Here is a 24061-nt window from a genome sequence, read left to right on the forward strand (position 1 = left end):
TTGCACTTTAGCCAGAGGCACTGGCGGCTCCCCGCGTGTCAGCCTGGCCTGGCCGCAGCTGCTCGCCCTCTCCTGCCAGCTCCACCCGGCAGGCCGTCTGCCCGCCGGGCTGGTTCCGACCGTGGGATAAATGCAGCCTGAAACCCGAGCCACGGTTAAAAATAACCCACAGCGCTGCCCTACTAAGGGCCCGCGGGGGGGATCTTCTAAGCGGGGTAAGCCGTCTCTGGGCCTCTCCCCTCTTCCACCCGAGCTGGTGGGGCCTTCGGTCTCTCAGGAGAAGCCTGTCCTGACCAGGCGAGGGGCGGGCAGGTGCACCGGCTCCCACCCGTCCTGGGGCTTCCAGACTCGGTGGAGCCGCTGAGGTCACAGCCAGACGCACGTCTGCTAACAGACAACAGACGCCGGGCGCACATTGGTCCCTGCGCTAGCGCTCGTCTCACTGCCGCCTGGGGCACCCGCCCCGAGCCCCCGTCATCCAGGAGGGCCACCATCAGCTGTAACCCCCCAGCCTTCTCTCCTGCCCAGATCAGGACCAGATGGAAAGTTTCAGCTGAAGTTTTTCTTTGGGAGGCTGCCTTTGCGGGACAGAGCAGGATAAAAGAGCAATCCTTTAGGACTCCCCTCACCGTGCTGGCTCATTCAACCACTAGAGAGAATGAGCTAGAGCTATGCATCCTAATTTGGAAAGCTCTCCCAAGACATACCCTTATATGAAAGAAAAAAAGTCATAGAACAGCATTATAGTGTGATTCAACTTATCAATTATGCAATGATATGTCTATGTGGATTAGTTTATAAATACACTAGAAGCAATCAAAAGTTGCCTGGAAACCCAACTAACTGTTGAGAAGCATTATTTCAGGGGAGACCTGAGAGGTGAAGAGAGTTTTGTACTTGTTACTTTGTGCACTGAAGTGTTATTTGAACTTTTATAATGAGAATCTACCCAGGAGATACAAATTAAACATGAGATATCACTTTATAAATCAAGATTGGTGAAATAGGAAAAATGGGTAAAACATTTTGCTGGTGGCAGTTGAGGGGAGGGGGTATCAGGGCTTTCTGTGTAGCTCAGTTGTTAAAGCATCTGCCCTCAATGCAGGAGACCTGGGTTCAATTCCTGGCTCAGGAAGTTCCCCTGGAGAAGGAAATGGGATTCTTGCCTGGAGAATCCCATGGACAGAAAAGCCTGGTGGGCTACAGTTCGTGGGATTGCAAGAGTCACTTAGTGCTATCTTTGCTTATTCTCATTCAGTAGAAGTGGGAAAAGCTACATAGCCTTTTTGGAAAGTAGTCTGGTGGCATCTACTACAATAAAAACACATCATTGGAACTTCCCTGGCATGCAAATGGTTAAGCCTCCACGCTTCCGCTGCAGGGGCATAGGTTTGATCCCTGGTCAGGGAACTAAGATTCTGCATGCTGCACAGTTCAACTTAACAAACCAAACCAAACCAAACAGAAAAAACACACATATAATTCAAGTGTCCCTTTAAGGTATACAATCCAATGGTTTTAGTACATTCAGTTTGTAACCATCACCACAACCAATTTTAGAAGTTTCATCACTCCAAAAGAACCCCCACCCCGCATTCATTAGCAATCAGTCCAGTTCTCTACCACTACTCTCCCCACCCACCCCTAGACAACCACCAACAATATACTTTCTGTGTCCTTGGATTTGCCTATTTTTGGACATTTCATGTAAATGGAATTGTTCGACATGTGGTTCATTGTGACTGGCTTCTTTCACTCAGAATGGTGTTTTTCAAGGTTCATCTATGGTGCAGTAATTTTATTCTTGGGAATCCATTACATGGCAATAAAAGCATTTGTGCCTCAGGACAGATGTACAAGAACGTTTATTGTAGAAATTTTCATAACCGTTAAAAAAGACAAGTTGGAAATGCTGCAGACACTCATGAACAGGAATAGAATACACACACCGTGGAATATTATGCGACAGCTACAGAAGGATGCATGGGCGCCAGGCCAGTTACATCGGAGGGAATTGCTTAAGTGAGAAAAAGGAAGATACAAAAGAATACATATTATATTCTAACCCACTTTTCGATATACAAATTAATTCTAAAAATACACTCAATTTATGCTTTCTGACTGAATCTGAGAAGACCTAAACTGAGTTCAAAGATGGCAGAAGAATTCATGTTGATGTGTGGCAGAAACCAATGCACCATCACAGAGCAATTATCCTCCAACTGGGGCTTCCCTAGTGGCTCAGGCAGTGAAGAAGTGAAGTGAACTGAGAGTCGCTCAGGTGTGTCTGACTCTGTGACCCCATGGACTATACAGTCCATGGAATTCTCCAGGTCAGAATACTGGAGTGGGTAGCCTTTCCCTTCTCCAGGGGATTTTCCCAACCCAGGGATCAAACGCAGGTCTCCCTCATTGCAGGTGGATTCTTTACCAGCTGAGCCACAAGGGAAGTCCAGACAGTAAAGAATCTGCCCCCAGTGCTGGAGCCCGGGGCTCAATCCCTGGGCTGGGAAGATTCCCTGGAGAAGGGCATGACAACCCATTCCAGTATTCTTGCCTAAAGAATCCCATGGACAGAGGAGCCTGGTGGGCTACAGTCCATGGGGTCACAAAGAGTCAGAAACGATTGAGCAACTAAGACTTTCACTTTCAAAAATAAATAATAATAATAAAGATGACAGAATGAAACCCTTGAATACTCTTAGTCCTACTCACAAGCTCCACTGAGCCTACAAAGTATATGAGAACAGCCCAGACAGAGGGGACATCTGAAAGAGGGCAGTTTCTGGAGTCACCTTCTTTTCTTCCTGCAGAGGGCTCCAGCCAGGTGAAGAGGTTGCTCTCCTGGGCTTTTGCTTTCTACCCCCATAAAAGCCCTCCAGCATCTGCTTATGTCATACACACATCAGTCAGCAATTCTGCTCCTCCGCAAGCCCTGTCTGCCTGACCCACCGCCCAGGGCCTGGGAGCTGACCCTCGCTGGTCCGCCCTGAGGGGGCTCCCCTTCCCAGTGCCTGAGACTCAGGTTGTGTGACGTCTTGCATTTGCAGGATCCAGGCCTTTACCATTTAGATCCCCTTAGGAGCTTTCCATGGGCAGTCTTGGCTCTGGCTTCAGCCAGCACGCGTGTGGACAGAGAAAGATATGGACACACCTGGTTGTAATCATAGGCTCTGGGGGCGAGTAAGTCAGGGGTGGAAACTGGGTGGTAAAGGGAAGACAAGAGAGGGAAAAGGGAGCCAATAATAAAAGGGAAAGGAAAAGAGGAGCCACGTACAATCACATTTATGCACCCAGAAAAAATGCTACATATTTTAAGACATGTATAAAGACATTAAAAATTAAGGCGAAGAGGATATACTGCTTGGCTAATCTTATAAGGATTAACACAAAAGATGCCAACTACCTGATTGCACGAAGAACTCCATCCTTCCCTCCCACTTTCCGTATCTCAACCCGGGGAAGGGTTTTGTGTGCGGAACTGTGAGCTCACAGGCTGCCGTTTGGCCGCTTGTGTCCCCTTAATGCAGCTTCCTAGAGCATGTTAGCTGCTTTCCTACAAAATTCTACCATGAATAATTGACATGAAGCATCACCAGCCAAGGCAAGAGACACAGGTTTGCTGATCCCGGAAGACCTCACATGCCGAAAAGCAACTAGGCTTGTGAGCACGACTCTTGAGCCCAGATGTTACCACTACTGAAGCCTGTTCACCCTAGAGCCTGTGCTTCGTAACAGGAGAAGCCACTGCAATGTGAAGCCCACATACCGCAGCTAGAGACCAGCCCCGGCCCTCCACAACTAGAGAAAAGCTGGTGCAGCGACAGGGACCCAGCAGAGTCATAAATAAATAGATAAAATTTTAAAAAATAGCTTAGCCAAAAAAACAGAAATAGACTCACAGACAAAGAAAAGAAACTTACAGTTACCAATGGGGGGAAGAGGATAGAGGAAGAATAAATTAGAAGTTTGAGATTAACAGACACTACTGTATAGTCAAGGCTATGGTTCTTCCAGTGGTCATGTATGGATGTGAGAGCTGGACTGTGAAGAAAGCCGATCGCTGAAGAATTGATGCTTTTGAACTGTGGTGTTGGAGAAGACTCTTGAGAGTCCCTTGGACTGCAAGGAGATCCAACCAGTCCATCCTAAAGGAAATCAGTCCTGGGTGTTCATTGGAAGGACTGATGCTGAAGCTGAAATTCCAATACTTTGGCCACCTCATGCGAAGAGTTGACTCATTGGAAAAGACTCTGATGCTGGGAGGAATTGGGGGCAGGAGGAGAAGGGGACGACAGAGAATGAGATGGCTGGATGGCATCACCGACTCGATGGACATGAGTTTGAGTGAACTCCGGGAGTTGCTGATGGACAGGGAGGCCTGGCGTACTGTGATTCATGGGGTTGCAAAGAGTCGGACACGACTGGGCGACTGAACTGAACTGAACTGAATTGAATTGACTGACTGACTGTATATAAAACAGATACACAACAAAGATCTACTACATAGCATTTATCTTGTAACAAACTATAATGGAAAAGAATCTGGAAAAGTATATGTATATTATGTATACCTCTATATATAACTGGTGTCTCAGATGGTAAAGAACCCGCCTGCAGTATGGGAGACCTGGGTTCGATCCCTGGGTTGGGAAGATTCCCTGGAGGAGGGCATGGCAACCCACTCCAGTATTCTTGCCTGGAGAATTCCATGGGCAGAGGAGCCTGCAGGCTACAGTCCATGGGGTCATAAAGAGTCAGACGTGACTGAGAGGTCAAGCACAGCACACAGCGTGTATAACTTAATCACTTTGCTGTCCACCTAAAACACTGTAAATCAACTATACTTCAATTAAAAAAAAAAAAAGATGACGCTTCTACAAAAGACTGAAGCGTATAGAGAACTCCAACCTGCACTCCCAGAAATGGCATGATGGCGGGAGCTGTGCATTAGGTCTGCACTCTTTGGAGGGCAAGGTTCATAGCTTCAAGGTCTCGGTCTCTGGCTGCCTCCCCAGACCGGTCACTCGGTGCTCAGCGTGCACTTTTAGTTACTGCTTCCTTGTAGAGTGAAAAGCAAAGTGCATCTCACACATGTCTTCTTCCTTTGGAGAAATTTAGGGACATGTTTTCTGCCTGGAAATGCCTAAAGGCTTCCTGGCCTGGACACCCTGGTGCGTGGAGAGCTGTGACACTACTTCTCAGTGTTGTGAGTTCTGATACTGTCGTATTCTCTGCTTTTTACCACATAGTCGTTACTGAAAACATATATAGATCTGGAATGTACCAAGAATCAAAGTTACATACACGTATAAAAAATATATTCTTATGCTTGAATGTCAGTAATAACAATTATAGTAACTAATGGGCTTCCCAGGTGGCACTAGTGGTAAAGAACCTGCAGGAGACATAAGTGGATTCTATCCCTGGGTCGGGAAGGTCCCCTGGAGGAAGAAATGGCCACCCACTGTAGCACTCTTGCCTGGAGAATCCCATGGGCAGAGGAGTCTGCAGGCTACAGTCCATAGGGTCACAGTGTTGGACATAACTGAAGTGACTTAGCTTACAGTAACTAATATATTTGGTTTCAGGCACTCTGCTGAGTACTATGTATGTAATATTTTATTTAATCCTCACAATATCTCAGTGAGGTACCTACCTATTATTCCTGTCTGATAGATATAAGAATTAGGTTAAGGAGATCAAATACCTTGCCCAAAATGACTCAATAAGTGACAGACTCTTTGCGGCCCCATGGACTATAGTCTGCCAGGCTTCTCTGTCCATGGAATTCTCTAGGCAAGAATACTGGAGTGGGTAGCCGTTCCCTTCTCCAGGGGATCTTCCTGACCCAGGGATCAAACCCAAGTTTCTGATATCTCTGCATTGGCAGGTGGGAAGCCCATAAATGATAACAGTGGGATTTGAATTCAGTAAGTTTGACTTCTCACTATTATCCAATTCGAACCCTCACCATGTATGGGGCCATACATGGCATCTTCAGTTCAGTTCAGTTCAGTCGCACAGTCGTGTCCGACTCTTTGCGACCCCATGAATCACAGCACGCCAGGCCTCCCTGTCTATAACCAACTCCTGGAGTTGACTCAAACTCACCTCCATCGAGTTGGTGATGCCATCCAGCCATCTCATTCTCTGTCGTCCCCTTCTCCTCCCACCCCCAATCCTTCCCAGCCTCAGAGTCTTTTCCAGTGAGTCAACTCGTCGCATGAGGTGGCCAAAGTATTGGAGTTTCAGCTTCAGCATCAGTCCTTCCAATGAACACCCAGGATTGATCTCCTTTAGAATGGACTGGTGGATCTCCTTGCAGTCCAAGGGACTCTCAAGAGTCTTCTCCAACACCACAGTTCAAAAGCATCAATTCTTCGGCGATCAGCATTCTTCACAGTCCAACTCTCACATCCATACATGACCACGGGAAAAACCATAGCCTTGACTAGACGGACCTTTGTTGGCAAAGTAATGTCTCTGCTTTTTAATATACTATCTAGGTTGGTCACAACTTTCCTTCCAAGGAGCAAGCGTCTTTTAATTTCATGACTGCAATCAGCATCTGCAGTGATTTTGGAGCCCAAAAAAATAAAGTCTGACACTGTTTACACTGTTTCCCCATCTATTTCCCATGAAGTGATGGGACCAGATGCCATGATCTTTGTTTTCTGAATGTTGAGCTTCAAGCCAACCTTTTCACTCTCCTCTTTCACTTTCATCAAGAGGCTTTTTAGTTCCTCTTCACTTTCTGCCATAAGGGTGGTGTCTTAGCTTTGATTAATGATCCATTCTGTTAAAATAAGGATGAGATGCCTTCCAGGATGGTTATTCCCCATAGTTATAGGAAATCTCTAATATCCACATGCTTCAGGTTCCAGCGACTGGGCAGTTTGGAAAGAGGGAGAGACCAAGCCTAAGAGAACTCATCAGCCCAGCCCAGGCCTCAGACACCCAGGAGAAGCTCTGAAAGTGCGAGCTGGGACCTGGGTTTCAGGCCCTAAGGAGCATCCCAGGTGGAACGACGGGGTGGGAACGTGTCAGGACCGTTATTACCTGTGGACCCCGCCAGCCGCAGGCTCTCAGACGGCCTTTCCTACCTAGACCAGGGTTGGAAGTTCTCAAACTAGCCAGGCTGGACCAGCTCTGCAAGTGCACATGGCATCAAAGGTTAATTAAAGTTCACAGAACTCTGGGGCAGCCACATCCCTCCCTGAGGGGTCATCAAGGAGCCCAGAAACGGAACCTGTGTTTCTGTTCAAACAAGCGCTCTCCCGCACTTTTGGGTCCACAGTTTGGCCCTTCCTGTGACGCGGCAGGGGGTCAGAAGGGGAGGGGAGGGGAGGGTGCTCCAGCTCATCGCCTGTCTGGGAGGCGCGGACAGGCGGAGCCACATTCACAGGTGGTGGGAAAGGCCCTGGACTCGGGGGCACTGCTCCCCACACACCTCCCCACTCTCACCCTTCCACCCACATTCACAGGTGGTGGGAAAGGCCCTGGACTCGGGGGCCCTGCTCCCCACACACCTCCCCACTCTCACCCTTCCACCCCCACCCACGCTGTCCCCGTCCCCCTCAGAGGGGTGGGACTGAACGCCCCACCTCTGATCTCCGGGGAGGTGACTGGGACTGGCTTTAATCAATCATGCCCATGTGATGAAGCCTCCAGAAACCCCCAGAAGGATGAGGTTCAGAGAGCTTCCAAGTTGGTAAACTTGTCGAGGTGTGGGAGAGGGTCCACTCCGAGAACATGGAAGGTCCGATCTCCTTCCCACGTCCCTTGCCCTATGCATCTCTCCTATGTGGCTGTACCTGGGTTATATCCTCTCGTAACCAGTGATCTAGTGAGTAAACTTTCTCTAAGCTCTGTGAGCTGCTCTAGCAGATTAACCAAGCCTAAGGAGGGGGTTGTGGGAACCCTGGACTTAATAGCCAGTGGGTCAGAGGCCCAGGCGACAGTCTAGATTGTCGGTCGTCACCCGAAATGAGGGGCGCGCTGTCTAGTGGGGTGAGCCCTTAACCTGTGGGCTCTGACACTGTCTCCAGGTCACGTGACAGAACTGAGTTAGATGTAGGACACCCAGCTGGTGTCACAGAATCGCTTGAAGTGTGGAAAGCCCACACTGCTGGTGTCTGAAGTGAAGCAGTGCTGTCTTGGAGTATCAAGAATACAGGAGACACACAGGAGTGGTTTTCCTTTAGGATCTGAGTGGAATCGAAAAAGAATGGTGGGGGACTTCTCTGGTGGTCCAGTGGCTAAGATGCTGTGCTCCCCATGCGAGAGGCCCAGGTTCAATCCCTGGTCTGGATGGGGAACTAGATCCCACATGCCACAACCCAGACCCAGCACAGCCAAATAAATAAGTATTTTAAAATATTTTAAAAGACAGAAAAAGGAAAAGAATGGTGAGGAAGGCAGAGGCATGAGATCCCAAGTGGCCAGAAGGCAAGAAGGCTCATTGCCCCTGGGCACCCAGCATCTCAGCCTCGAGCACAGGGGATGATCAGCACGCGCTTGTGGGCTGAGTGCATGACAGAGTGAATGAATTGACATTTCGTTGGGGGGCATTTAAAATGACTTTATCAAGGACACGGCACTTAGAACCCTGGGAACCTGTGGGAGGCGGTAGGGAGGTTTGCAATGCTTCCTAGTGGGAGGAAGACGCCCTGGAGGGAGATGCTGCCTGAGCAAAGGTGTGGAGGCAGGAAAGCCCAGGGCTGATCATTGAAGGAAGGGCTGGCGAGTTAGAGCTGTGATTTAGATAATTCTCCTGAGCAGCGCTTGGGAAGAGAGAGGCTGGAGGCCGGAAAATTTAGGGATGGGGTAGAGACCAAGAGCTGTTTCTCAGTGTATGTGTTCTTCTGTAGGTTAGAGGGGCGTATGGCCCTGCTATGGGCTGAATTACATTCTCCCCAGACTCCTATGTTGAGTCTTAACTCCCAGGACCTCAGGATGTGACCTCATTTGGAGACAGAACCTGTATAGGCATGATTTAGTTCAAATGAGGCCCTAGTCCCATCTGACTGCTGTTCTTATAAGAAGGGGAAATTTGGAGAGAGCAAAGTTCTAGGCAGGCACACAGGGGAAGGACCGTGAGAGGACACATCAAGAGGTAGCCATCCACGAGCCGAGGGCAGAGACCTCAGTAGAAGCCAAACCTGCCAACACCTTGATTGGAAGTGGAAGAGAACAAATTTCCTTTGCTTGAGCCACCCAGTTTGTGGTTCTTGGCTACAACAGTCTTAGCAAAGTAATATAAGCTCCAGTTAATTTTCAAAAACCCTTTGGTCAACAGACTGTGCAGGGTATAATAATGTGTGTAACTTTCAGATCATGTCCTTTTTTTTTTTTCGATAGTTAAGAAGGTTTATTTAGAGAGAAACACACTCCACAGACTCCACACTCCACTCCTAGACAGCGTATTAAAAAGCAGAGACATCACTTTCCCAACAAAGGTCCATATAGTCAAAGCTATAGTTTCCAGTAGTCATATATGGATGTGAGAGTTGGCCCATAAAGCAGGTTGAGCGCCGAAGAACTGATGCTTTTGAATTGTGGTGCTGGAGAAGAGTCTTGTAGTCCAGGAAGACTCCTTGGACTGCAAGGAGATCCAACCAGTCAAGCCTTAAGGACATTAACCCTGAATATTCACTGGAAGGACTGATGCTGAAATTGAAGCTCCCATACTTTGGCCACCTGATGTGAAGAACCAACTCATTAGAAAAGACCCTGATACTTGGGAAAATTGAGAGCAAGAGGAGAAGGGGGCAACAGAGGATGAGATGGTTGGATAACATCACTGACTCAACGGAAATGAGTCTGAACAAACTCTGGGAGATAGGGAAGAACAGGGATCCCTGGTATTGTTGCAGTCTATGAAGTTGCAAAGAGCTGGACATGACTTAGTGACTGAACACCACACCACCCTGCAGACAGAGTGCGGGCCATTTCAGAAGACGAGAGCAGCCAGATCACATCCGTATGAAACAGGACGGAAGGGGGCAGGAGTGACCACTTTGAAGGAGTGACCTAGCCCAAGGACACAACATAAACTGATTAGAACCAAATGAGTCCAAGATGGCTGATGCATTGACTTCCTGAACCTCAGTTTACACTCATTGTAACACATCAGCAAGCTAAATGATACACCCACAGATGCCATGACAGTTCCAAGGCTGACCATCAAAGACCAAAAAAATGAGCAGTGGCCCAATTCCTGGGAATCTCCACCCCCTCCCCCAAAATAGTTGGAATAGTCCCCTCGCTCATTAGCCCATGAAATTACTCAGTCCATAAAACCTAATCACATCACCTTTTGAGGCCACTCTCACCTTCTGAGATGGCCCACCCTGTCTGCGGAGTATGTTTCTCTCTAAATAAATCCACTTCTTACCTATCACTTTGTCTCTCACTGAATTTTTTCTGTGATGACACATTAAAAACCTGAGCTTCATCAAATCCAGAAACCGGGCATGTCATCTCAGTTGGAAGGCCTTGGGTTTTGACTGAGTTTGAGTCCTGGCTGAGTGGGTTTGAGGTCTGGCACATGGGTTCAAGTCCAGACCTGAGGTGAATGGGGCACCAACAAGGCAGGGGGCTTGTGCTGCCCTTACCGCTCTCCTTTCCCTGGGCTGTGGGTCAGTGCTTGGCCATCGCTGGGCACAGCAGGCACCACTGGGGGAAGCTGAACAGCAAAACGCAGGGAGCCGGGGCCCTTGCCACAGCCCCGCTGATGTTAGGAGTGTCAGTATGAACCATGCTGTGAGCAAAAAGAAACTCCATCTCTCATTGCATCAGCCTGGCTTGTGTCCTAATTCACGGCTGCAAGCAGGCTGCTCTCAGTTCTAGCTGGTAACTCGGACCTAAATGGTGAGGCCGTTGGGTGTGGACAGGAAGGCAGAGCCTGAGGACAGACTGTGGTGGGGTCCGTCAACGCTTAATGGAAAGAGGGGCGGGCGCCCTGTCATCTTCTGTTCCTCCTTGGTTTTCTCCCTGTGCTCCCCTTAACCTTCCACCTCCTCCCACTTCTGCTCAACCCTTCAAAGATTCTTTGGCTCCTCATTTTCTCCTACAGTCTTCTGACAAGAGACCCCATAGACTAGAGGGAGCACGCTGATACCGGCTTGCATGATTCGTCTTGCATCAAGAGGTCCTGGTAAGGAACACGGTGCCACCTGGGAGGGTTCAGGAGGGGCCAAGAGAAAAGAGGGGACGCCACGCCATGTGTCAGACCAACCTCCCAAGACCTCTCTTGCTGGAATTCATCTTGGCTGAGAGATGCACACGCCACTAGGAAGGACCCTGAGTCTGATTAGCCAGAAACAACGTGGAAACTAACCCCATCACCGTAAAACCCGAGACCGCGAGCCAGAGCAGTGCTCCTGGGTTCCTGACCCTGGTGCTCTCTGCCCGGCAACCCTTACCAGTGAAGTCTTGTGCTTTGTCAATACGTGCATGTGTCTCCTAAGACAATTCATGTCTGAGTGTTAGACAAGAGCCCACTCTTGGGCTCTGGAAGGGGTTCCCCTTTCTGCAACACCAAGGCTCTGCTGTTGCAAGTGTGGGACAGGCCAGGAAACCAAGAATTAAGGACACTTTTTCAGTTACAAGGCCCATTAAGAAGCTCAAATTCATTCCAATAAGAAATAAGTAGTGAGCACTTACTCTGCTTGCCTCATGCTAGCCCTCTGAGGGGTTGTGGGCTGATTGATAATGGGGTTGGTGTTACTAGGATATAAACAAGAGGACTTTAGACATTTCTTAAATGACTGTAATATGCTAGGTGCTTTATAAAAGTGTGCTTTCTCATTGAAATCTCATAGTAATTCTGCATTTTCAAGATAGAATGAATAATTTCATTTTTTAATAATTCATTGGTCATTCATTACTTGCTCTCAACAATTAGCCTATATTTTTCTACATAGATAAAGAGACCAGAGTTCAGAGTGAAGTATTTACTTAAGCTAAATGATAAGAAGAGGCCTGAACTGAAGAACTAGCTTTGCCACTCAGTAGCTGTGTAACCTTGACAAGTTACTTACTCTGACTCCATTTCTTCACCCACATTAAATGTTAACAGTAAGAAAACTTAACTGTGTAGGAAAGCCGAGAGAATTAAATGAGAAAGGGCATGTAAAGCGTTTAGTTTAGAGCCTGGAATTATAACATTCATTTAATAAGTGTTTGTTGGGAAAAAACAAATCCCCCAAAGCTGGGCTCAAACACAGAACAAAAGGGGTCACTATGCTTTTAAGGATAAGAAAAAGCTATCTTGATTAAAGTGGCTTTAATCATTTTGCTAAGAAAATGAACTGGTGACCTTGGCATTGAAAGATGATGGTGATGGTGATGATATAATGTCCTAGGCATTTATTGGTCTCTGTGTCAGGCACGTCCTTTAAACTCTTCATGCAACTTAGCTTATTTGTGCTCATTAACAAACCTACAGGGTGGTCCTCTTGTCTCCTTTTTACCAGTCAGGAAACTTACGTTTTTCAGGAAGCTTCCCAGAGGCTCCCCAGGAATTGGTAGCGTCTTCGCAGAGCCCAGGCACAGAACGTCTGGTCTATTTTCCATCTTTTCCAAACTATCACAATTCATGCTGGTGCTCTTTTTCCAAGGAAGCAACAAACCATCCCAATCTTTCTAGAATGTGGAAACTTCACTTTTTGTTTTGTCATTCTTTTTCTTTCCTATAACCTTTCCAGAGACTGACTATTTTAAAATAGGTACATACTAGAAAAACTTTAAAAATGATCAGAATTGAGATCCTTAGAGACTCTTGCCCCAGACATGGCAAAAGTCTTACCCAAATGTTTTCTGGACACAAGAGTCAAGACCATAATCTGTTTTCCTCCAGATTAAATTTTTTTTTCTTAAATCTGGTTGTTTTCCTTTAAAAACTTGTTCTAATAGTTTTGACATCGAATTTTAAAACTTTTGTGTGGGCAAGGGGTGGTAGCGGGCAGAAAATAGAGTTCTGATCTCATTGTATGCATTTAACAGGCTTCTAATCCAGAGATTCTGCGGGTTTTTTTTTTTTTTTTAATGGATTTGAGGTTGAGTAGGGCCAATAGTTTTTTGAGTCTGAAAAGAGATGCTGCTTAAGATTCTAGAATGAGTGAGAACTATGTACTGGTTTTGAGACTCATCGGGTACTGGTTTCTTTTGTTAGAACACTAGGATGAAAAATAAGGTTTCCAGAAAATAATCCAAGAGTCGACAGCCAGGCCAACTGCAGACAATCACAAAGCATGGGAAATCCAGCCCCAGTGAGCTATCCTACCAGGCAAAACATCTTCACTTGATGCTGAAGATCTGCAAATTCAAGGAGGCTGGACTGACCAAGAAGCCCGCCCTGGTGGGAAACAGGGGACCCAGCCCAGAGAAAATGCATCTCCATCTCCCCACAATTTGCTTTGTTCACCAGAGGCACCCTCTCCTTCCTCCAGAGCTAACTCTCTGGGGGGCTACCCTGAAGCAGGCGACATTCTCAAGGGCTGCGTCTCATTTGGCTCTTCCCCAAAGGGTTCAGGCTAGAGCAGGGTTTCTCCAAGCCTGGAGGGGAGGCCACTCCCCCAGCATCACCACCAGAGATGCACTGGGTCCCTCTCAGTCCTGTGGAATCAGAATCTTGAGGTTGAGTCTCACAAATTGGCCTTTTCAACAAGCTCTCCACTAGCCTGCAAATAACTGGAAAAGAGGAATGATGTGCTGTCCAGGGCGGTCTTCCTGGAGCCTTGCGCAGAATCTATGACTGACAGGTACTCAGCAGTTATTTAGTGGATGGATGAATGGATACCAGGGACTACTTCATTTGGGATGGGTGTCAGCATCCAGAGAAAGGGTCTCCTGGAGGAGCTCAGGCCTGGAGAGGCCAGGCAAGACCTCCTGGACTCTGGCTTGGGGACCAGCCCCTTTCGTTTGCCCCCTTTGCCTCACCCTGCGGCCCAGCCACATCTGAGCACCCCCAGCCCTGGCCCAGAGCCCAGGAATGCCACCGTGCAGTCAAACGCTTCTCTCTCCGGCAAACTGCCAGACCAACCAAGCTGGCTTCTCAGGACTAGAATTTGACAGAACAGGAACCAGCCTCAAATTTGCAGACAGCCACACTGCCCCCGAGCCAGGAGGGTGGTGCTGGATCAGTGCCAGGGAGGAGACTGGAACTCTTGGTGGTTTAACCCCAATTAAAATTTGAAGGGCTACCAGCCCCCTTCAAATCACATGACCTGGCTCTTGGTCATAGCGGTGCTATGAGCAATTTACAGTGTGCCTACTACAGTCCACGGCGTCGCAAAGAGTAGGATATGACTGAGCAACTAAAACTTAAAACTTTCTTACCCAGACATTTGCTTCCAGGCAGCAGGTGCCTCGGGCTCATCTGCCCTGGGCTGGACTGGCTTACCTTTTTACGGGAGTCTTCCAGTGGCCAGTGCCCTAGGGGCCGTTAAGTGCTCAGCTCGTGCTCACATTTGCAGCAAAGATTCCCAAGAGCATTAGGACAGACGAGACCACATGAAACAGAGATAAGAACAGAGACCAGGGCTTAAGACACCCAGAAAAAAAAGAGATGTTCTTATCACGCAGGGGCCTCCGGAGGACATCTCGTCCAGTCCAGTCCCCTTGCTGGGACCTTGTCCATCTCATCCATTAGTAGAGGATTCACTAACTTTAAACAACCAGTTGCCCAGTCAGTAGTCCTCGAGATGGAAACCTGGCTCCAGTCAGGCCAGGATCTTTTCCCTCAACCACTCAGCCCCTACAACTAGCCTCGGCCTTAATAACTGAAGTGCCTCCTATGTCAGTCTTCCCGAACCACTACCTCAATCTGTAGCAAGCATCCTAGCTGTAGGTACTTAGTTTGCCTCTGCTAATCCCAAACTCCTACCCTCCCATCCCGCCAACCTTCAGTCCAGCCTCCTTGAATTTGCAGATCTTCAGAACACCACAAGTCTGTTCTGTATGTCTGTGAGAACATAGAGATGCTTTGTTGATGCACTGATTTGCTTTGTAGATGCATGGATTTGCATTGTATTTGGGGGGGGGGGCTATGCTGAGTTGCTTGTACTCGGCTGAGCCTCGTTGCTGCACATGGGCTTTCTGTAGTTGGGGTAACCTGGGGCTACTCTTCATTGTGGTGCGCGGGCTTCTCATCGTGGTGGTCTCTCTTGTTGGGGAGCCCAGGCTCTAGGCACGTGAGCTTCAGGAATTGCTTAAATTAATTGTTTAAATTACTTAAATCTTGCGGCTTTTCAAGTAAGAAGGAATGCTTCCCCCAGAGCTGAAACATAACTGGAGATGTGTTGGGTTTCCCCCCTTTTTTAATATCAGAGATAGTAAGCTTCCCTGGCATGTAACTATGTCCACAAACTGTGAAAACAGCAGTGAAACTGGGGTGGATATATTTGGGTCCATAAATCCCAACTGAAATGGTTTTGTGGATACAATCCCAAATGGTGGCAGCTGGTGAGTTAGTTTGTGCGGCAACCACTAGATACATCACTTGACTCAAGTCTACTAGCTTGACCTGGATGGTGTCTTTATAAATGCAGCAGTTGTTTAATACTTTGAAAGGGCCTTCTTTATCCAGACTATGTAAACACACTATTTCTGCCATGACTTGGCTGAAAGGATCCTTTTTCACTTCAGCCCAAATTTTCATCTCCAGCAAAATGACTTCCATTGTGTTAAGGTTACCTAACATGATTTCCAACAGTGGGCTTATGGTGCATGAGAGATCATGGTTAAGGTTTTGTGGAGGATCTAGAAAAGCTCTTAGAGATACCTCTTGGAATTCTCCCACAGCTACATGGCCTTGGGGCACATGAATAGTGATATCTGATTTAGGTAATTGTACTGACCCTCCTTGGTGGTTTAATTTGCAAACTACTATAGTCTCTGCAACTTGTGTTTGGGCCCATCCAGGACTCTGATTAATTGTACTCAAATCTAGGCAGGAATGGGCAAGGTGGTGCTGACTTAACCAAGGCATTTTATAAGCCTCTCGATCATTTCGAAGCCATTCGAAGTCTTGTTCTAAGATCTGGTCAGAGTTATGTATATTCTGATGGGCATGTGCTGTGTCATCCAAATTGTCCAAAAGTTCTGAAACACTTTTAGATCTTCCAGATTTCCTTGAAGAGGACTGCCTAAGCAACTGATCAAGTTCATCACCAGAGGAATCAAAAGTTTCCAGTTTCTATTTCTCTGTAATATTGCAATTTCTTGAGGATTTTCGGGCTTCCATGTCAAACAGATTTCCTTCAGACCTACTTCGTGAAATTCCTCCTGACCAAAAATGGGCTTTTTCACTGGTTAACATTATTCCACCTCCTTTCGAAGACAATGAGCTGCTTTTCTGGGTGCCTGATGTCCTCTGCCAGCATTCAGAAGTTGTTTGGTGGACTTTACTCCGCATTCAAATGTTCTTTTGACGAATTTGTGGGGGAGAGAGTGGTCTCGCTGTCCTATTCTTCCGCCATCTTCTGTACATAGTGTTTAAAAGGTAAGAATAGTACTGGGAAGGCTAAAGGTAAAGCCACCTCTTTCTCTCCTGTGGAGGAAAGCAGTATAGAACTCTAGAGAGTTCTAGAGAATGCAAGGATGTTATTGAAGACATAATCTTGGTTCTGCTCTGATTTATTGCTATCACTGCAAGTATGGCAAATCAACACTAGCAGGTGTTGGTAATTTATTATTATTATTTTTATTTGGCTGTACCAGATCTCAGTGCTGGCACAGGGGATCTTTGTTACAAGTGGGATCTTAGTTCCCTGAACCCGAGCCCCCTGCATTGGGAGCATGGAGTCTAAACCATTGGACCACCAGGGAAGTCCCAAAACATTATTAATAACGAGTACCTGTAGCTCCTGTCACTTCTGTTCATGATATCCCTCAGCGTGGAGCATCCACTTGTGTGTTTCTTAATACTACAACTGACAACCTGCCCCGTGTGCTGATTACCTAATTGTCAAGGGTAGCCTGTGAGGACAAAAATATGTTGGTGTCTTGATGTAAAACCAGAGAATGAAATCAGATAATATAAAGAGCAGAGGGAGAAGCCACCATAAAGAAAAGTGCCAACCCAAGAAACATAACTGAACATTTTGCATGGGCAAGATCCTCCAAGCATGCAGGCACTAAGTGGCAGCATCTGAGCCCAGGTGTCTCCCCTGGATGAGTACCTGTGGTAAGGGGAGAAGTGGAAGTAACATCCGGATGAGTGCGAATAGATTTTGGCAACAATTTACACTAAAATAAAAATTAAAAATTCATGTGACTGGAATTAGGGTAAGTCAAGGGAGATGACTAGGGCATGAACTCAGGAAGGCACTCATCTGAGCTGACCGCACACTTGCCTGATCCTGAGAGTGACGCCTCCTGGATTTCGTGTCCTAGGGGCCTCTCTTTCTTCACTCTTGTGCTGGAGCTGCTGCATCATTTCATTTCTATCAACCTTCATCCTCAGGCTTGGAATAAGCCCCTGAGCAAACGAGGGTGGGGCAGAGGAGACGGTGAGAAGAGGACTGTGATTGAAAATACTAAGGGCAGACGATTTGGTGGATGACGGGCTGGGAAGTTTGATGCCAGTTTGGGAAAGGAAGCAGGATGGAGGGGACTGTAGAGTTGGAGAGCCTGAAGCCCAGTGTCAGCGGGCAGTATCCAGCAGCCTGTTCCTGGCATGCTATGCTTAGTTGCTCGTCATGTCCGACTCTTTGTGACCCCATGGACTGTAGCCTACCAGGCTCCTCTGTCCATGGGGATTCTCCAGGTGAGAATACTGGAGGGGATTGCCATGCCCTTCGCCAGGGGGATCTTCCCAACCCAGGGATTGAACCCAGGTCTCCCGCATTGCAGGCAAATTCTTTACCGTCTGAACCACCAGGGAAACACCTTAGAAATACACAGATAAGCCTGATGGAAACTCTTTTCTCAGCAGACAGGCCCCTGGGGTTTCCACTCTTCCCATGGGGATGGTCTCCGTGTCTGTGACAACCACAGAGGCTATTCCAGCTCAGGAGATCCTGATATAACTCTGGTGAAGGGTATGAACTTAATGAATTTAAAGATTACCTGATGAAAAAGGAAATAAACCAAGGATAATAAACCAAGGGTCCTTATCACCAACTGCTTTCTGTAGTTCCCATTGTTCTTAAAAATATTTTATCATCTGACTAGACAGCAAGTGGACAGGTACAGGGTACCTGGCAGCTAAAAGATTTTTTTTTCCCCTGGCAAGTGATGGTTTCTGGTCTCCCTGAATAGGCTGGTCCAAGATAAAAATCTCTGTCTTCAGGAGATGGCTGTCTACATCGTGTCTGGGTTTACATCAGGTGCCAGACGTTACTTCGGGTCCCTCAGCTTTATGTCAGGTGAGGGCTTTCCATCGCATGACCCTGGCTTACATCACCGTCTGCCCCTCAAGCCTGCAACTTCAAAAGCTGGGAACGTCACATCGATCCCAGCACCTAATACAGCTTTTGGCACAGAGCGTGAACAGTGACACCCTCCTGCTGAGGGCAGGGGTGTGGGGACAGGGCGGGAAGGAAGAAGGAAGAAAGGGGAGGAGGGTCACGGGAATGAGCACAGCCCCCCCCCCCCCCCCCGCCGCGAAATGCCGCCACTTTTCCCCGCTCCACACTCACGCCCACCGGCCCGTTCTCCAGACGCCGACCCTTGTGCAGGCCCGCAGCTTGCAAACTGTCAAGACAAGTGTTTCTGCGTCCAGAGGCCTTCCTCTGGGGAAAACAAAGGGCAGTCAGACCCCAGACAGCCTGCCCGGCTGGAAGTGCCCCAGCGGCCGAAAGCAGACCTCGTCCCTCCTCTGAAGCGAGGTAACTCGGGCCGGAGAGTCACAGGCACCCAGGCCCCAGCCCCTCCTCTGTGGACGCTCCTCGGGGCTCTGCCAGGTCACCCCACCTGCCGGGCCTGGAGGGCCTACCCGGGCGGGGCGGGTGGGCGCGCCGGTGCTCCCGCGCCCTCTGGCGGCCGTCTGCGCTAACGCCAACCCAACGCTTCCCCTGCCTTCCTCCTCGGCTCCAGGCCGACGGGCGCGGAAGGGCGGGGGTCGGGCGGCGGGGCGCTGCACCCGACCAGACCGATTTCATTCCTCCATCCCTCTGAGCGCAATGAAGTGCCCTACAGACATTTAGGATCTCTTGGAGAAGGAAGCTTTTAGTCAACACACCTTAACCCTGAGAAGGTGGCTTCCAGAAGGAACATGAAATATTGTGTTTTTCTCCTGATGTTTCCAAGGAGAAATTGCTCTAGTTTTCAAAGTCATAAGAAATACAAAGTTATAAATATGATGTTCTGAGCCAGAGATGGGAAAGAAATATTTTGGAAAGTTTGTTCTCCCCCCGCCCTTCATTTGGTGCATTTCACAGCATGTGGGGTCTTAACTCCCTGACCGGAGACAGAACCTGAGCCCCCTGCCCGGGAAGTATGGCGTCAACCCCTGGACCACCAGGGAAGTCCCAAAAGTTTATTCTTTTTAAAGGGACCTTTCATTGAGGACAAAATAAAGGATTCCCCTGTGGATTCCTTGAACTGTAAACACATACAGTCTCTCCGTCGACTTGACTGACTTAGTTGTGACCATTTAAAATAGAAAGCCAGGACTGTGGCTGTGCAATTCTTCTTCACAAAACATGCATGGTCACAGGGGCGGCTGCAGACACTGACTTTGTACAAACTGAATCATATCTATTGGGTAGATATTTCACTGGCTCCAAGAGAGAGCAAAACAATAAGACTCAAGCCTGCTCCTCCCAGTGGACGTGGGACAACCCCCCCACCCACCCCCAAATTAGTCAAGATCATCAGTGTCCATGGCACCAGTGCAGTAATTATCTCCAGGGAACCTGAGTCTCTGTGAGAGGAGTGATCAAGAGGGTTGTTGAGTGTGTCCTCTGATCGTGGTTCTCACATCTGTCAAATTAAACAACCAGAGTCAACAGTTGATCCACAAGCTGTCGTCCAGTTCTGAGCATCATAGATTCAAAGGGGTAAAGTTGTTGTCCACAGGCTAGCTTAGATGGGCTCTCCTACCCCTAGGAAAGCACCAAAATCATTGGACAAGGAGTGGGTGGCCTATCCCTTCTCCAGGGGATCTTCCCGACCCAGGAATTGAACCAGGGTCTCCTGCATTGCAGGCAGTTATTTACCTGCTGAGCTACCAGGAAAGACCCTGAAGTTCTACTACATATAGTCTATTTCAAGTAGCATAGAAACAGATGCTCGACCCATTGATTGAGCTTGATTTTGGACTTACCACTCACTTGCATAAGAATAACCAACTTCAAGAAAGGATTTGTAACTTCAGATCCCTTTGATTTGGACAACACGATTCCCTCAAAAGAAAAGCCATTCTAGAATTTTTCAGTTCAGTTCAGTTCAGTCACTCAGTCGTATCCAACTCTTTGCGACCCCATGAATCACAGCACGCCAGGCCTCCCTGTCCTTCACCAACTACCAGAAGTTACTCAAATTCATGTCCATAGAGATGGTGATGCCATCCAGCCATCTCATTCTCTGTCGTCCCCTTCTCCTCCTGCCCCCAATCCCTCCCAACATCAGAGTCTTTTCCAGTGAGTCAACTCTTTTCATGAGGTGGCCAAAGTATTGGAGTTTCAGCTTTAGCATCAGTCCCTCCAATGAACACTCAGGACTGATCTCCTTTAGGATGGACTGGTTGGATCTCCTTGCAGTCCAAGGGACTCTCAAGAGTCTTCTCCAGCACCACAGTTCAAAAGCATCAATTCTTCGGCGCTCAGCTTTCTTCACAGTCCAACTCTCACATCCATACATGACCACTGGAAAAACCATAGCCTTGACTAGACAGACCTTTATTGGCAAAGTAATGTCTCTGCTTTTTAATATACTATCTAGGTTGGTCATAACTTTCCTTCCAAAGAGTAAGCGTCTTTTAATTTCATGGCTGCAATCAGCATCTGCAGTGATTTTGGAGCCCAAAAAAAATTTTTTAGGGCATCCTAAAATCCTAGAATTTTTAGGACATCCTAAAAAGAATCAAGTTCTGTAATCTGTCTTGACCATTTACATTCAATCAGGAGAAAGGCAATTTTATTGTCTTATGCTGGAAAGTCAGTTCTGACTATAGGATGATCTTGAACCATGTGACATTTTATAAAATTTAAAGTGCATTTAAAATTTTCTGTCTTGATATTTGGTGAGTCCAATGGACTAGCTACTGTTGCCAAAGCAATATGACTTTAGGCTACTGCAGAGATCTAAAAGGTTTTTGTTGGTTTGTCTTTAAATATTAACTTGAGAAAAATGGAAAAAGTAAATATAGAGGATTTAAGAGCTCCTTTTCTCTTAAAAATGCATGAAATACAGATCCCTTGGTTATATATCTAATTAAAAAAACACAAAGAGTCATGAAGTGACTTTCCCAGATGGTATAGGGACTTTCTCATAATTGGTGGGGTTGCTACCATCAGAGTCCTTTTCTCATCTTTATTCTGGATTGAGGCCCCTCTGAAAACGTGAGATACTGATTACACACAGTATTAAAAACTCGCCTCCAACATGTTTACCTGTAAATGGAAAAATCCTTTCTTAGTGTGAATAAAGGTAACCGTGAAGGTCCAGGGTGTTCTCTTGTGGGGAACTTGCAAAGAGAAGTCAGAGAAATGCATGGTGCAAACCATAGAAATACCTTTTCAGGCGGGCTCCAAAAGATGCAAATGTAGACGAGAATGAAGACTTCACCATTAACCCATTTCTTTCTTTTCTTTCTGGTCACGCTGCTCGAGGTTTTCTCTAGTTGCGGCAAGTGGGGCTGCTTTTTGTCACAGCGCACTGGCTTCTCCCTGCAGCGGCTTCTCTTGTTGCGGAGCAGATGCTAGGGCGCAGGCTCAGTGGTTGTGGCGCATGGGCTTCATTGTCCCGAGGCATGTGGGAGCCTACCGGACCAGGAATCAAACCCGTGTTCCCTGCATTGGCAGGTGGATTCTTTGTTTTTACTTTGTATTAACTTTATATTTTACTTTTTTAAACATTTTATTTTTACTTGAAAGATAATTACCTTAAATATTGTGTTGGTTCCTGCCATACAGCAACATGAATCAGGTGTGGGTATGTATATGCCCCCTCCCTCTTGAACCTCCCTCCCACCTCCCACCCCAGCCCACCCATCCATCCAATCTTTTCCTTCACCCCTCCCCCCTTGTCCACACGTCTGTGTCTAGCAGGCAGATTCTTCACCACTGGACCACCAGGGAAGTCCAACAATGTACATTTGATGTCCACGAGCGTTTTCACACGGTCACATGTGAGCGAGCAAACCTTTGGCTCCATTCTAGACAAGTTCTTCTCATCAGACCATTCAGAACAGCCCAGGATTCAACAGCCACTCCGACTATGGAAGGATCTTCCTTTTATGGAATGCTCAGGGGAAATCACCTGATGTGCGCGTGGTTTGAGTTTGAGCCTGTGAAACCATCGTGACTCCCCACCAGAGACGAATGAGGAGATGCTGGCCTTCGTTAATGTGCACCCTGAACGCAGGTGTCCTGGCTGTGCTTGCCAACCCTCCTCCTATCTTTACCCACCTCCCTACCTGTGAGTGCCTTTGACCTACTCTAAGCTCAGACTCCTGATCTATTAGAGTGGCTTTGTCAGTCTTTCTTTAAAAATGGACAGGCAATAAAATGAATTGACCCTAGAAGCAGCAGATCAGCAATGGAAGTGAAAACCTCAGAAGTGATCTAATAACAGCCACAGCCACCCAGAGTTCTATCTTATCTGCTGGATTATAAAATGGGGCGCATTCCTAAACCTGAAGGGCATCCACTCAAAATAAATAAAGTTGTTGCTTGCTTCTGGCTCTTGGGGGAATTGCTATGCCATTTAACCCATGTATACTCACTACAAAATAGTGGCATGGGTGTGAAACACTTTTGTTCTAGGAAAGGTTTTTCTGCAGGGGAGTGGTTCAAGGGGAAAGTTGTTTTGACATAAAGCAAAAAATAAAACACAAGTGTCTTGGAGAATAGGGATCATTCAGAGGGAAATAGAAGAAGGAAAGGGAAGAAAAGAATCTCTCCTCTGAAGTGATAGTTTTTCCCAAAGAGTAGGGTTTAATCTCGGTTTAAAGAGAACACTTTTAAATAGCTTGAACAGCTCAAAACTGCTGTTTAGGGAACTGAAAACCAAGGGAGCCAAGAACAATACTTTAAAAAAAAAATCTTGGCAAAGCAGCAAGAAGATGAAGAGTTGGTGTTGCATAGTTTTGAAGACAGGAGTAAGGAAGCAGAGGCATCTCCTCCCAAAAGGCACTGAAATCTTAGGGCATCGATGGGTCAGTCACAGGGGCCAGGGGTCGGTCTGTTTCTCTCTAAAAGCCTCCCAGGGCACCTACTCCTCCCTACCCGACCCCACTACTCCATGTACCCTTCCTCCCTCCATCTCTGGAACCCTGGGGTGGGGAGGCAACACTTCTTAACTGGAGCCCCTAGGGGCCATCTCTACAGACTGGATTCTTGGCAAGTTCTGGAACTAGAAGTTGGACTTGCAAGGCCAAGGAGGAGGGGCATGGTTAGATTTGGAGAGATTAGTAAGTATATATCTGGTTCTGCCTAAGGGAGGGTCATTTTTTCTGGAAGCCTGAGCTTCCTGGTCTTGGACAAGGACGCTCCTCCCCCCTCCCCCCTCCCCATGCAGCAGAAACTGTTAGCTGATCCTCAAACCAGTTTCCTGGCCATCCTGGGCACGACTGGATGATGTTTCTCAGCATCTCTTGCAGTAAAGTTGTGTGACTACTTTCTGGCCAATCGAAAGTGGGCACAACAGGTGCATCATATCCAGCTACGTCCCTGCCATGAAAGGCAGTGTCCCCCAGAATTCATGTCCACCCAGAACCTCAGAGTGTCATTAAAAGAAACGCTGTTTCTATGCCCACAGGATACTTTTGATACCAAATGTGTGTGGGGTGGTGGTTCCCACACCAACCAGTTCTCTAGTTCTTAGGGGACACCAACTGAGTGTCCTCTCGTTAACTCAATTCTGATTCTAACTACCTGGAATAATC

The 24061-nt window shown here is 47.5% G+C and overlaps 1 pseudogene; it reads right to left on the reverse strand.

The window, feature by feature from the left end:
• Window positions 1–206: 206 nt before the first annotated feature.
• Window positions 207–16327, reverse strand: LOC129559990 (metastasis-associated in colon cancer protein 1 pseudogene; annotated as a pseudogene).
• Window positions 16328–24061: the final 7734 nt, after the last annotated feature.

The sequence above is a fragment of the Moschus berezovskii genome, chromosome 16 (assembly GCF_049115385.1).
Source record: "Moschus berezovskii isolate FMDL1 chromosome 16, NW_MosBer_1.0, whole genome shotgun sequence".
In the NCBI taxonomy this organism is placed as follows: domain Eukaryota; kingdom Metazoa; phylum Chordata; class Mammalia; order Artiodactyla; family Moschidae; genus Moschus; species Moschus berezovskii.